Source organism: Chrysochloris asiatica, unplaced genomic scaffold (genome assembly GCF_000296735.1).
Source record: "Chrysochloris asiatica unplaced genomic scaffold, ChrAsi1.0 scaffold00029, whole genome shotgun sequence".
Taxonomy (NCBI): Eukaryota; Metazoa; Chordata; class Mammalia; order Afrosoricida; family Chrysochloridae; genus Chrysochloris; species Chrysochloris asiatica.
In genome coordinates this window covers 20,770,569-20,786,516 of record NW_006408547.1, presented here as the reverse complement: position 1 = coordinate 20,786,516, position 15,948 = coordinate 20,770,569, and positions in this window count along the sequence as shown.

Here is a 15,948-nt window from a genome sequence, read left to right as displayed (position 1 = left end):
GAGGAGAAAAGAAACTAGGTCACATGCAAAACTTCAGAATATCAGATTTCTCAAGAGCAACTCTGGAAACTAGAAGATAATAATGCAATGCCTTAATAATTCTGGAAGAAAATTATTCCCAGAGGAGACATGTGAATCCAGGCAAAATCTGAATCAAGAATTAAGATAGAATAAAGATGATTTTCAGACATACATGTTCTCAAAAAAAAAAAAAAATCACTTCTTACGTACTCTTATCAGCAAGATACCAAAGAAAGTGCTCCAACAAAAAGAGGAAATGGATTAGGAGAGAGGCTAACATATGATCCAGAAAAGTCAGTACTAAACTACCAGCAGTTCCATGGGAGAAAGATGTGGTCTCTACTCCCATAAAGCTTTACAGCCTTGCAACACTTATTACAGGATAGCTATAAGTCAGAACCAACTTCGTGGCACATCACTACCACCACCACCAAACACGAGAGAATGGCAAAGGCAATTCCCAGAATGCCCTCAGGTGTACTTCCGGACACCTAGAATGAAGTCTATTAGAGACTGAAGACTTGAGAGATTCCTAAAGAATATAATAATGGTAAAATACATGGTGCACTTGAGAATTAGAGATGATTGGGATATAATTAGTTTTAAATACATGGAAAATTAACCAGGGGTAAAAGGGTCATTATTAACTCCTAGAAACTTATGCAGATAAGAAAAACTTATCATGCTATATTGCATGTCTTAACTGTCAATAATATTGACAGAGTGATAAAAATGTAAAACGATCTCTAAAAATATTTGCACCATAACACTGAGAAAATGGTTGTTCTTGTTGTTGATCCACACATTTAGGTAACTTTGAGCGGGTTCTCTCTCATAGCAACCCTATGCTATGAAAACAAAACACTGTGGTCCTGAACCAAACTCACAATGGCTATGCTGAAGGTCACTGTTGATGCCACTATGCCAGTCCATCTCATTGGGGGTGGGGTGGGGAGGTGGGGGAGGGGGGTTCCTCGTTTTTCCTAACCTTTCACTTTGCCAAGCATCATGTCATTTGCCAGGGACTGGTCCCTCCTGATACATATCTGAAACATGAGAGACGAAGTCTCAGCATCATGGCATCTAAGGAACATTTTAGTCGTACTCCCTCTAACACAGACTTGTTTATTCTTCTGGCAGTCCATGGTACCTGCATTATTTTTCTCCAACACAACTCAAACCCATCAATTCTCCTACAATCTTCCTTATCACTAACCCACTGTCACATTCAAAGCCATCAAATTGTCTTTGGCAACTTCAATCTTTTCCCCATTTTACATGATGATTTTTATTAATCCAGTGGTGAGTATTTTTGTTTTACTTCCACTGAGGTGCAACACATACTAAATTAGACTTAGCCCTTCATCTGTAAGTATTTTAAGTTTTCTTTACTTTCAGTAAGCATAGTTGTATCATCTGCATAATGAGTCTTCCTTTAATCCTGATGTCATGTTCTATTTCATATAATCCAGCTTCTTAATTTATTTGCTCAGCATACAGATTTAATAAATATGGTGAAAGACTACAACCCTAACGCACATATTTCTTGATTTTAAACCATTCAGAATCCCTTTGTTTTGTTCTAACAACTGCCTCTTGGTCCATTATAGATACATCATCAGCAAAATGAAGTGTTCTGGAACAATCATTCTTTGCAATGTTATCCATAGTTTGTCATGATCCACACAGTTGAAAGCCTTTGCATAGTCAATGTAGTTGTTGTTGTTATATGCTGTAGAGTCGGTTCTGACTCATAGCGACCCTGCACAGGGTTTCCGAGGCTGTAAATCTTTACGGGAGCAGAAAGCCTCATCTTTCTCCTGCAGAACAGCTGGTAGTTTTGAACTGCTGACTTTGCAGTTTGCAGCCCGATTCGTAACCACTACACTACCAGAGCTCCTTTTGCATAGTCAATAAAGCACAATAAACATCTTTTTGGTATTCTCTGCTTTCAACCAAGATTCATCTCATGTCAGCAGTGGTATCCCTAGTACCACATCCTCTTCTGAATCCGGCTTGAATTTCTGGCAGTTCTCTGTTGATGTACTACTGCGGGCATTTTTGAAATAGCCTTATAAAACTTTAATTACAGGTGATATTAATGATATTGTTAGATAATTTCCACATTCTGTTGGGTCATTATCTCTTTGGAATGAGCACAAATAAGGATCTCTTCAAATGAGTTGGACTATCTTCCAAATTTGTTGGTATAGATGAGTGAGTGCCTCCAGTGTTTCATCAGTTTGTTGAAAGATTTCAATTTGTATTCTGTCGATTCCTGGAGCCTTGTGTTTTCACCAAGCTTCAGTGCAGCTTGGACTTCTTCCTTCAGTAGCATCAGTACTTGATCACATGCTACTTCTTGAAATGGTTGAACATCGACCATTTCTTTTGGTATGGTGTCTCTGTGTATATCTTCCATCTTCTTTTGATGCTTTCTGCATCATTCAATGTTTTGCCCATTTCATTACAATACTTGACCTTGTTTTCTCAAGCTGCCATTTGAAATTTTCTGTTCAGCTCTTTTAACTTCTCATTTCTTCCATTTGCTTTAGCATCTCTACACTGGAGAGCAAGTTTCAGAGTCTCTTCTGACATCCATTTTGGACTTTTCCTTCTTTCTTGTCTTCTTAATGACCTTTTGCTTTCTTCATGTATGATGTTCTTGATGTCATCCCGCAACTCTTCTGGTCTTTAGTCTTTAGTATCTAATGCATTCAAATCTGTTCTTCAGATGATTTCTAAATTCAGGTGGGCTATATTCAAGGTCATATTTTTGGCTTTCGTGGACTTGTTTCAATTTTCCTCAGCTTCAGCCTGAACTAGCATATGAGCAATTGATGGTCTATTCCACAGTCTGTCCCTGGCCTTGTTTTGGCTGATGATATGGAGCTTTTCCACCGTCTCTTTCTACAGATGTAGCCAATTTGATTTCTGTGTATTCCATCTGATGAGGCCCATGTGTATAAGCATCTTTCACGATGTTTAAAAAAGGTATTTGCAATGAAGTCATTAGTCTTGCAAAATTTTATCATGTAATCTTCAGCATGGTTTCTATAATCAAGGCCATATTTTCCAACACTGGTCCTTCTTCTTTGTTTCCAACCTCTGCAATCCAATCACCAGTAATTATTGATACATCTTGATTGCATGTTTGATCAATTTCAGTCTGAAGAAGCTGGTAGAATTCTTCAATCCCATCATCACTGGCTTTGGGGTTGGTGTGTAAATTTGAATACTAGTGGTATTAACTGTTTCCTTGTAGGCATATTGATATTATCCTATTACAGACAGTGTGGTACTTCAAAACAGGTCTTGTTATGTTATTTTTGATGATGAATGAGACACCATTCTTCCTCAGTTTTCCGTTCCCAGCATCATAAGCCATGGGATTGTGAAATTCAAAATGGCCAATACCAGTCCCTCTCAGTTCACTAATGTCTAGGATATCAATGTTTTTACATTTTGTTTCTTTCCAATTTTCCTAGATTCACACTTAGTATGTTCCATGTTGCAATTATCAGTGGATTTTTATAGCTGTTTCTCTTCATTTTGAAACATGAACATTTCTCTTCATTTTGAGTTGTGCCCCATTAACAAATGAAGGTCCAGAGGGCTTTATTCCTTTCGCGTTATCACAGTCAACTCTTCTTTGAGGAGGCAGCTCTTCCCCCAGTCACATTTTGAGTGCCTTCCAACCTGCTTGGAGAAGAAATGCCTGACCAGGAACACCTGCATGTGTCCTTTATGTGAGCTAGAACTAAATTAGTATTAAGTTCAGCCACTGATATTTGGGAGCTTATCTTGCTTAGCAGTTAATTTCCTTAACTAATATTGTTGGAAGCTTAGAGTAGGCACTTTGGAAAGTTAATTTTTCTCCAGATCTGTACTCCCTGCACTAATCTGCCTCAATAGCAAACAACTGGGAGAGCTTTTGGTTGGTTCTTCCATTTATCTAGGTAATATAGCCCGGAGTCCTGGGGTGACACTGTGGGTTAACGTGTTGGACTGCAGGTCAGTTTGAACCACAAGGTTAGTGGTTCAAGCTCACTAGCCACTCCTTGGAAACCCTCTACAGGGGTGCTATGAGTCGTAATCAACTCAACAGCACCCAACAAAAACAATGCAGCCTGCTGACAAAAGTGGGAATGTAATCATAAAGTTAATAGAAGTTTCTGGGTTAAGGGTTGGATGTAACTTGGAGGAAAGCCGGGACACGTTGCGGCATTGGAACGTAATGTGAAGATCTGAGAAAAGTGGCATTATGGGTCCATCCTCTTCCAGCCCAGCATGTACCAACTTAGTAGCTGGCCCAGTTGTATGGAAGTGCTTCCATATTCACAGTGGTTCTAAAACAACCACTTGGGAAGATAAATTAATAAAGAATTAGAAAAAGACCAAAACCAAAAAACAAAATTCAGTTTCCAGTCAGCCACTACTTCAAAGGAACCATGATGTGCTGAGAACTGGAGTCTCTAACACAGTAGAAATCAACTTCCTTATCCCTTTGTACCCAGAGAGAAGGCAAATCAAGAGTGTGGTGGACTTGGGGGAGGCTGTAAATCTTTGTGGAAGCAGAAAGCCTCATCTTTCTCCCACCGAATGGCTGGTAGATTCGAACTGCTGACCTTTGGGTTAGCAGCCCAGCTCATAGTCCACTATGCTACCCAGACTCCTTAAGCCAAGAGTGGGGGTGGTAGTGCTTATGTGTCGTAGAGTTGGTTCTGACTCATAGTGACCCTGCATAGGGTTTCTGAGGCTGCAAATCTTTACAGGCGCAGAAAGCCTCATCTTCCTCCGGCAGAACCACTGATACTGTCAAACTGCTAACCTTAAGATTAGCAGCCCAACTCATAACTATTACGCTACCAGAGCTCCTTAAACTGAGAGTAGATTAGGATAATCCTGCCATGAAATCATGGAAGGCTTTTCTCATTGTGCTAGCTTACAGAAAGAACTCTGAACATTAAGCAGGAGGGGATGAGGCTGTAAGGATTATTCAACCGAGTTTCCCAGACTCCCAAGACTCCTATGGTGACAGAGCTCTGGAATCTCCTAGCTGACTGAAACACACTCAGATCCCTAGACCTAAAGAGACGCTTTAGAGTAAAAAAAATTCCAATGTGGACAATTTCTCCATAGCTCTACATGGACAAGTCCCAAGGTGTTCATCACCTGTTTATTCTTCAGCTACACTGTTGCCCCAAACACAGAGCCATGCCACTTAGAATCCAACCAAGTCTGGAAACATTTGCTCATGAGAAGATCAAGTGTTCTGCTTTTCTGAGGGAACACTCCAGGTCTTAGTCCAAGGCCAAACGGCACAAGATAAAACATAGTTTTGTATTCATTTCTTTTTAAAATAATAGTTCCTATGACCGTAAGGTCAGTTTGAATCACAATGTCAGCAGTTCAAACTCACCAGCCGCTCCTTGGAAACCCTTTACAGAGTCACTAAGTGTTGGAACCAACTTGACCACACTTAACAACGACATGTTAATAAGGAGTCCTGGTGTAGAGCTATTTGATAAGCTCTGGACTACTCATTGCAAGGTTGGCACTTCAAGCTCACTAGCTGTTCCTCAGAAACCTGTACAGGGTTTCTGTGCGTCAGAACAGACATGAGTGCACTTAACAAAAACAACAATGAGTTACTAGGATGAGTCAAGTCTGAATTTTCACTTTCTAATCACAGACTACATCCCTAAAACTAACTGGTGTTGTTTGGAGACCTGGTGTGTCCCATTCTTGACTTTTAAGCCTGTTTAATTTTTGGTGACCACTGATCTTCTTTCTACCTGTTTATTTAGCCTTGGACTCTTCACATTTTTGACTCTAGCATCGAATGAAGACATAGGTCAAAATTTAAAACAATTTTGTAAACAATCAACCTAAGAAATGCATTAACACACATGTATACACACTGGTGGTGGTGGTGTGCCATGGACTCAGGTCTGATTCATAGCAACCCTGTAAAGGGTTTCCAAATCTATGAGTCTTTATGGTAGCAGAAAGCCTCTTTCTTCCTCGATAGCTGGTAGAAGAGTGCTTCAAAAAGTTCATGGAAACATTCCATTATCTTTTCATTCCATTTTCTACAAACTTTTTGATGCCCCTTCATAGATGTTTATGAATTATTACCTTCCATGCCAGAGCAACACACTGAAACATGTGAATGTATTGTCACGTGTCACACCATGAAACAGAGCCAAATTGTCAGCAACTAACAAGAGGTAAGATGATCCTGAAACAGATCTCGAATGGTGCATTAGGTTTGTAGAGAAGGTAGAGTATTCTAGAAAGAGGAATCAGAAGAAGCAAAAGTAAGGCGGGCACAAACGACATTTCTGCAGCAAACAGTGATTGATCACCTGCTCTTCATGACACAAAGCAGAGTGTTCTAGAAGGCATAAAGGTGATAGTGACATATTCCTCATCCTCTATGAACTACATGAAAGCAAAATTTAGGCAAGGGTTTAAAATACATAAACTCGAAATCAGTACAGAATGTTATCGGTTCAATCAGAGAGAGCCAACAAAACAAGGAGTGCCAATTAGGAGGGATTGCTTGCAGTTTGGTGTATCAGAGGTAGTTCATGGAAGAGTAACATTCCCTCTAGGAAGAAATCAGTGATACTGCTCCTTACTTGGGTCCCTTCTTTGCAGGAAGGTTCCCAGTGGAGAACTCATCCTTTTAAAGTTCAGCCTTCCAGTTGTGTTCTTAAAGACACAGGCCAAATTGTTCTCTGGACACTCACTTTACCTCTGAAGCCCATCTAAGCAATCAATGTAAGGTCAATCACAAGAAAATGACCTGCCAGACTGACACCTGGAATGAGAGCGCTCAGCTTGAAGCCCAGTGTTCAGGAAGAAATAACCTTCTATGTCCAATTACATCCTACAACCTCCTCACCAAGACCACTCAAATTAGGATATTTCCGAGTTTGGTTCTTCTTTTTTCCTCTCTTCTTTCACTGCTTTACTTCAAGCGGTCTCTTTCACATCTTCTTTTGCAATAAACTAAGCACGTGTTTCTGTCGGCAATGGTACTACCCTCCCCCTCCTCTCTTGCACAATTGCTGAAGTTATCTTCTTAAAAAAGAAATCTGATTATGTAATGCCTCTGCTTTTCAACTTTAAATGACTTTTCATTGTTACAAAGATATCTAGCATCCTGTTTTGGCATGTAATAGCTAGACACTCAGTAAAGAATTGTGGCCTGGATGTGTTAATAACTGGATGAGGAAAGAAAATGTTATCAACTCATGATCCTCTAGACACAGATCATAATAGTTGCTTGCTTACTTACTTTAAACTCAGATACTTATTAGCATTCAGATTAATGAAACTAAAACAAATAAAGAACCTTTCTGCTGAAATACTTTATGAAGTATTATTGTTGCTGTGGCCATCGAATAAGTTGTTGTGTTGTGTTGTTGTTGTGCCATCGAATAAATTCTGACTTATGTCAACCCTGAGTTCTGGTGTGGTGCTTTGGGTTATTGCAAAGTGGGTTTGAACCTCAAGATCATAGGTTCAAGCTCACCAGCTGCTCCTCAGAAACACTATACAGGGTCACTATGGGTCCGAATCGACTCGACAGCACTTAACAACAACAACAACCCTATGTACAACAGCCATCACTGATCTGTCAGTTTATCATACTGTGGTAGCTTGTAAGTTGCTGTGATTCTGGAAGCTATGCCACAGGTATTTTAAATACCAGCACAGTCAGCTATGGTGGACAGTTTAAGGAAAGCTTCCAGATGAAGACAGACTAGGAAGAAGGAGAAATAGACTACTTACGAATATTTACTCACTGAAAAGTTAATGACTAGCAGTGTAACATTGTCAGCACCAGAATACTGAATACTGACACACGATGAAGAACACCAGAATATTGTCAGATATAATGCCAGAAGATAAGCCCCTCAGGTTGGAAGGCACTCAAAATATGACTGGGAAAGAGCTGCCTCCACAAAGTAGAGTTTACTATGATGACGCAAATGGAGTAAAGTCCTCAGGACCTTCATTTGCTAATGGGGCACAACTCAAAATGAAGAGAAAGAGCTGTGAGCATCCATTAATAATCAGAACATGGAATGTATGAGGTATGAATATGGGAAAATTGGAAATTGTAAACAATGAAATGCAACACATAAACATTGATATCCTAGTCATTGTTCTTGTTGTTATGTGCTGTGGAGTCAGTTCCGACCCATAGCGACCCTGTACAGGGTTTCTGAGGCTGTAAATCTTTACGGGAGCAGAACACCTCATCTTTCTCCCATGGAGCAGCTGGTAGTTTCGAACTGCTGACCTTGCGGTTCGCAGCCCGATTCATAACCACTACGCTACCAGAGCTTCTTATCCTAGTCATTAGTGAGATGAAATAAACTAGTATTGGCCATTTTGAATCTGACAATCACGTGATTTACTATGCCAGGAATGACAAATTGAAGAGTAATGGCATTGCATTCATCATCAAAAAGAACACAGCAAGATCTGTCCTGAAGTACAACATCGTCTGTGATAGGATAATATTCATACAAGAAAGATCAGTAAATATCATTATTATTCAAATTTACATACCAACCACTAAAACCACTGATGATGAAATTGAAGAATTCTACCAACTTCTTCAGTCTGAAATGGATCAAATATGCAATCATGATGTATCAATAATTACTGGAAAGACAACGCTGAACACAAAAAGGAAGGTTCAGTTGTCATAACATATGGTCTTGATAGAAATGATACTGAAGATTGCATGATAGAATTTCATAAGACCAATCACTTCTTCAGTGAAAATACTTTTTTAAAATAACATAAAACACATGGGCCCTACCAGATGGAATAAACAGAAATCAAATTGACTGTATCTATGGAAAGAGATGATGGAAAAGCTCCGTATCATCAGCCAAAACAAGGTCAGGGGCAGGCTGTGGAACAGACCATCAATTACTCATCCACAAGTTCAACCTAAAGCTGAAGAAAATAAGAGTCAAAATGTGAACTTGAATTTTTGTTGTTGTTAGGTGCCATTGAGTCAGTACCGACCCATAGTGACCTTATACACAGCAGAATGAAACACTGCCCGATCCTGAATCAACCTCACTACTGTTGCCACATTTGAGTCCATCGATGCTGTCACTTGGCCAATCTATCTCATTGTGGGTCTTCCTCTTTCTCTCTGACCCTCCACCTTACCAAATATGATATGCTTCTCCAATGACTGCTCCCTCCTGACAATATGTCCGAAGTATGAGACACGAAGTTTGGTCATCTTGCCCTCCAAGGAACACTCTGGCTGCACTTCTTCCAACACAAATCTATTGGTGCTTTTGGCAGCCCGTGGCACATTCAATATTCCCCTCCCACACCATAACTCAAAGGCATCAACAATTCTTCTACGGTATTCCATATTCACTGTCCAGCTTTCGCATGCATATTAGGTTATTGAAAATACCATGGCTTGGGTCAGGCGCACCTTAGTCCTCAAGTTGACATCTTTGCTCTTTAACACTTTAAAATCTTGTGCAGCAGATTTGCCAAATGCAATACATCTTTTGATTTCTTGCCTGCTGCTTCCATGAGTGTTGATAGTTGATCCAAGAAGTCCTTGACAACTTTAATCTTTTCTCCAATGCTAAGAATGTTGTTTATTGGTCCACTGGTGATGATTTTTGTTTTCTTGACATTGAAATGTAATCCATACCGAAGGCTGTGCTCTTTGATCTTCATCAGTAAATGTTTTAAATCCTCTTCACTTTCAGCAAGTAAAGCTGTATCATCTGCATATCGCAGGTTGTTAATGAGTCTTCCTCCAATCCTGATGCCACGTTTTTCTTCATAGAACCCAGCTTCTCAGATTGTTTGCTCAGCACACAGGTTGATTAAGTATGGTAAAAGAATACAACCTTGTCACACATCTTTCCTAATTTTAAACCATTGAGTTTTCCCATGTTCTGTTTGAACAACTGCCTCTTGGTCCAGGTACAGATTCCTCAGGAGGACAATTAAGTATTCTGGAATGTTCATACTTCACAATGTTGCCCATAGCTTGTCACGATCCACACAATCGAAAGCAATATATCCCACCTGAATTTAGAGATCATCTGTAGAAAAGATTTGATGCAGTAGACACTAAAGATCGAAAACCAGAATAATTGTGGGATGATATCAAGAACAGCATACACCAAAAAAGCAAAAGGTCATTAAGACACAAAAAAGTAAGAAAAGACCAAAATGGTTGTCAGAAAGACTCTGAAATTTGCTCTCCAGCATACAGATGGAAAAGTAAATGGAAGAAATGAGGAGGTACAAGAACTGAATAGAAATTTTCAAAGGTCAAGAAGACAAAGTCAAATATTATAATGAAATATGCAAAGACCTAGAGTTAAAAATCTGAAAGTGAAGTGAAGACACACTCAGCATATCTCAAGTTGAGGAAACAGAAGAAAAATTTGAACCTCAATTTGCAACACTCAAGATTTCCTTGGGCAAAATACTGAACGATTCAGAAAGCATCAAAAGAAGATGGAAGGAATACAGAGAGTCACTGTATCAAAAATAAATGGTCAATGTTCAAACATTTCAAAATGATACTGCAAGAAGTCCAAGGTGCATTCAAGGCATTGGCAAAGAACAAGGTACCAGCAACTGATGGAACGCAAACTGAAATTTTTCAACAAACTGATACGACACTGCAGTCACTCACTCATCTATACCAAGAAATCTGGAAGACAACTACATGGTCAATTTACTGGAAGAGATAAGTATCTATGCCCATTACAAAGAGCGGTGACTCAACAGAATGCAGAAATCACTAGACAAAATCATTGATATGCCATGCAAGTAAAATTTTACTAAAGATGATACAAAAACACCTGCAACCACACATTGACAGAGAACTTCCAAAAGTTCAAGCAAGATTCAGAAGGGGACGTGTAATGAGAAACATCAATGCTGATATCAGAGAGATCTTGGCTAAAAGCAGTGAATACCAGAAAGTTGTTTACCTGTGCTTTATTGACTTCACAAAGGCTTCATGGATAACATTGTGAATAACGAGTATTCTAGAACACTTAATTGTGCTCATGAGGAATCTGTACATAGCCTCGTTTGAATAGAACAAGGGAACATCAAATGGTTTAAAATTAGGAAAGTGTGTGTCAGGGTTGTATTCTTTCACCATACTTATTCAAACTGTATGATGAGCAAATAATCCAAGAATCTGGATTAAATGAAGAAAAACATGGCATCAGGATTGGAGGAAGACTCATTAACAGTCTGCAATATGCTAGTGATTCAATCTTGCTTACTGACAGTGAAGAGGACTTAAAATACTTACTGATGAAGGTCAAATTTTACAGTGTTTGCTATGGGTTGCATCTCAATGTAACGAATACAAAAGTCCTCATCACAGGACAGATAAATAATGTAATGATAAATGGATAAAAGATTGAGGATGTCAAAGACTTCATTTTGCTGGGATCAACCATCAACCCTCATAGAAATAGCAGTCAAGAAAGCAAGCGACATAGTGCATTAGTCAAATATGCTGCACAAAACCTCTTTAAAGTGCTGAAGGGTAAAGAGATCAATTTGAGTGTGCCTGATCCAAGCCATGTTTGTTTTGTTTTTTCAATAACTTCACATGCACGTGAGTTGTGGTGTTGGAGGAGAATATTGAAAGTATCATGGACTGCCAAAAGAACCAACACATCTGTGTTGGAAGTAGTATAACCAGAGTGCTTCTTGGAGGCCAGGATGGTCAGACTTTGTCTCTCATGCTTCAGACATATTATCAGAAGTGACCAGTCCCTGAATAAGGATATCATATTTGGCACAGTGGAGGGTTAGAGAAAAAGAGGAAGACACCCCCCCCCCCAATGAGATGGATTGGCACAGTGACAACAGCAATGGACTCAGAAGTAGCAAAGATTTTGAGGTTGGTGCAGGAGGGGTCGGTGTTTCATTCTGTTGTGCATAGGGTTGCCATGAGTTGTTAATGACTAGATGGCACCTAACAACACCAACCACATACAACACTACAAAACAATATCTAGTCTTTTATCATCCTCATAGTTGTAGTCAAATTTGAATTCCCACTAGCAGCCACTATGAGAGTTACCCCACTGACTGTATTCTTGTTTTTCACTGATCCTCTGCTTTGCCAAGCATGATGTCATTCCCTAGAAACTGGTCCTTCAAGATGATGATCAAAGTTCCTGAGACCAATTCTTGCCATCCTTGTTTTCAAGGCCCATTTTGACTGTATTTTTTCCCAAGACAGATTTATTCCTTCTGAAAGTCCATGGTATAGTCAATGTTCTTGCCCAACAACAAAATTCAAATGTATCAAATTTTCTTAGGTCTTCTTTATTCATTGTCAAATATTCACATGCAAATGAGGCAATTGAAAATACTGTGCTTGGGTCAGGCATACCTCAGTCTTCAAAGTAACATCTTTACTATGTGAAACTTTAAAGAGGTCTTTTGCAGCAGATTTGCCTAGGACAAATATATCATTTGATTTCTTGACTTGTTTCCAGGACCCTTCATTGTGGATCCAAGTAAAATTAAATCTTTGATAACTTGATTTTCTCCATTTATCATGGGTCAAGTTGTGAGGATTTCTGCTATCTTTATGTTGAAGTATAATCCATACTAAAAACCGTTGTTTTTTTATTTTCATTGGCAAGAGGTTGGCATCCTCTTCAATTTCAGTAGCAAAATTGTGTCATCTGCATATTGCAAATTGTTAGGGTCTTCATCCAATCCTAATGTTATTGAAGCAATCTTCTTCATAGAGTCCATCATCTTGAATTATCTGCTCAACATACCAATTTAATAAGTAAGGTTAAAGGGTACCATCTTGACACACACATGATTATAAACCAGGCAATATCTCCTTGCTCTCTTCAAATGACTGCCTGCCTCTTGGTATATGTACAGGTTCCATTTGAGCACAATTCTGGAATTCACATTTTGCATAATGCTATCCATAATTTGTTGTGATCCAGACAGCTGTATGCCAATGCTTAGCGAACAAGACATTGATAAACATATTTCTGGTTTTCTCTGCTTTTAGCCAAGATCAATGTGACCTCAGCAATGACATCCCTTCTTCCAAGATGCCTTCAAAATCTGATTTGAATTTCTAGCAGTTCCTTGTTAAAGTACTGTTGCAGCTTTATGAACTATCTTCAGCAAAATTTCATGTATGAGATATTAATGATATTGTTCTATCATTTGTGAATCCTGTTGGATTACCCTTTTTTTTTAGAATGGGCACAAATACAGACCTCTTCTAGTCAGTTGATCAGGTAGCTGCCTTCTAGTTTCTTGACATACACAAGTGAATCCTTGCAGCATTGTATGCATTTGTTGAAACATCTGAGCTACAATTCTGTAAATTTCTACATTCCTGTTTTTCAACAATGTCTTCAGTGTAGCTTGGATTTTGTCATTCAATACCACTAGTTTTTGATCATATACTACCTTCTGAAGTGGTTGAACATTGACCATTTCTTTTTTGTACAGTGACTCTGTTTATTCCTTCATCTTTTTTTGATGCTTCCTGCATCATTCAATATTTTTCTCATAGAATCCTTCAGTAATGCAAATCAAGGTTTGAATGATTTCTTCAGTGTTTTCAGCTTGAGAAATAACAAACATGTTTTTCCCTTTTGGTTCCACACATTTCATTATAATATTTTACTTTGTCTTCTCCAACCAGTAAGCCTGGTCTTTTGCGTGATTTTAAGTTTTGTTCCAGATTTTCTCCCACTGTATCTGGGACCTTCCAATGTGATCTCTTATAGAGAAGTTGGTAGTGGTAGCAGGGCATTATCTTGGTCTTCTGGTCTCAGTTGTAGACTAGTGTTCAAGTGGTCCTTTAATGCATTGGATTCATTGCATGATTAATTTATGGTGCGTGTCAATAAAATCTAAAACTTTGTAGATGTTCGTAATAATTATTATTTTGCTTTAAATATCAGTAATTCATAAAAATCGCCTCACCAATATGTAGAATATTGGACATTATCCTAGAGATGGGAAAAACCAAATGATCAAGCCAAACATTAGGAAAACGAGATTTTGTTTGTTTCTGTTTTAACCACCAACTCTCTGACTTTGCCAAGTCACTGCATTTTGAGTCTCATTTTCTGCATTTGTGAATTGAGTCATTTAAAGTGGTTTCTAAGGTCAGCAGTTCAAACCCACCAGCCACTCCTTGGAAACCCTATATAGGGTCGCTCACTATGTGCCAGGACTGATTTCATGGCACTTAGTTAGCAACAACAACAAGGTCTCTTTCAGGTTATTGTTCTCAACTGTTTCTTGACTTTCCTGTATGCCCTGCCGAAGTCGGTGGAAGATGTCAATATGAAACAGAAAGCAGCTTATGGATAAGTTTGCTCTTAAATTTCTGAAAGGCAAACATTAAAATTAATTTCAGTGATGTTCACTTCCACTTCATTATAACCTCCATGGGCACTAAACTGTTGTTTTTAAAATACATTTCTTTCCTGTCTGAGTCAGTATATAAAAAGAACACTAGAAGGCAAATGTGTTGCTTTAAGAATTTTCTTTGTATATCTAGATTTGCTAAGAATTAGGACTGATTTCCTAGATCCTGGTGTGGTGCTGTATGATCAGCACTGGACTGCAAACCACAAGGTCACCAGTTCAAACTCTCCAGCTGCTCCTCAGAAACCCTACACAAGGCTGCTATGAGTTGTAACCAAGTTAACTGCATGTAACAACAACAACAAAGGCATTTCACTTTTATTTTTTATGTGAACTAATAAAAAGAAAATATTTCTGTTCTGATATTGCTTCCACTAAACTTGCTTGGTAATTATAATAAAGTAGTTCATCTCTTTTAAAGACCTAAATTTTCTTTTCAAATAAATACCACTGATAGATATTTAATCACTCAATAAACATTTGTAAATGATATCATAATAGTAACCATAAGAAACACAAATCTGTATGGCAGCTTCGATTATTGAAATTCATTTTATCCAGCAACCTGAATATGTAAGGTAAACTAGAAAACCTGTTACTTAATATCCAAATGCATTATGGATTAAAGGAATTATTTAGAGTACATTCTCAATTCACTCAAGTACTTTGCAAGGCCTAACAGCCACCGTTCTTCAAAACTCATGATGCACCATATTCATTACCTCCTCTCCCACCTCCATAATTAAATTTTTCTAAGATAGTTCAAGATCAAGTTTCCAAAATTCAAAGTTATCTCCATACTTTTCAACGTAAACATTTGTGATTCAAGACAAGGGCATTTTGTATTGCCTAACTTCACACAAAAATCAGCAAAAAAATAAAAAACTGTATGATAGCAAATGTGTCATCCTTGATGCATTTAACTTAGCTAACTCACCACGTGCTCCTCAGAAACCCTACACAGCGTTGCTATGAGTTGGAATAGACTTGACAGAACCGAACAACAGCAATAACAACAATGAATTAATTAAGGCTTACTAGACTTCTAGATGGAGTCCTACTGTGGCACTGCGGGTTAATGTGCCAGACTGCAAAGCCATTTGAACTGCAAGGTTGATGATTCAAGCCCACCAGCTGATCCTCAGAAACCCTAACAGGGTTGCCACGGGTCAGAATTGACTCGACAACACATAACAACAACAACAACAGATTTACAGATTTGAATGGTAGATAGCTAGCCACACCTGACTCATCCCATATAACAAATCTCTTCTGAAATACTCAAAAGATAACACACAAAGAAATAAAAATTCTGAATTATACTGATCACCAGAAAACCAGTCTACCACAGTACAGACCATCAGAGGCATTAAAACTGTGGACCAGTTACCAAAGAGCAGTGCCAAGCTAGATAAACATGCAGTATTGTTGTTGTTGTTAAGTGCCGTC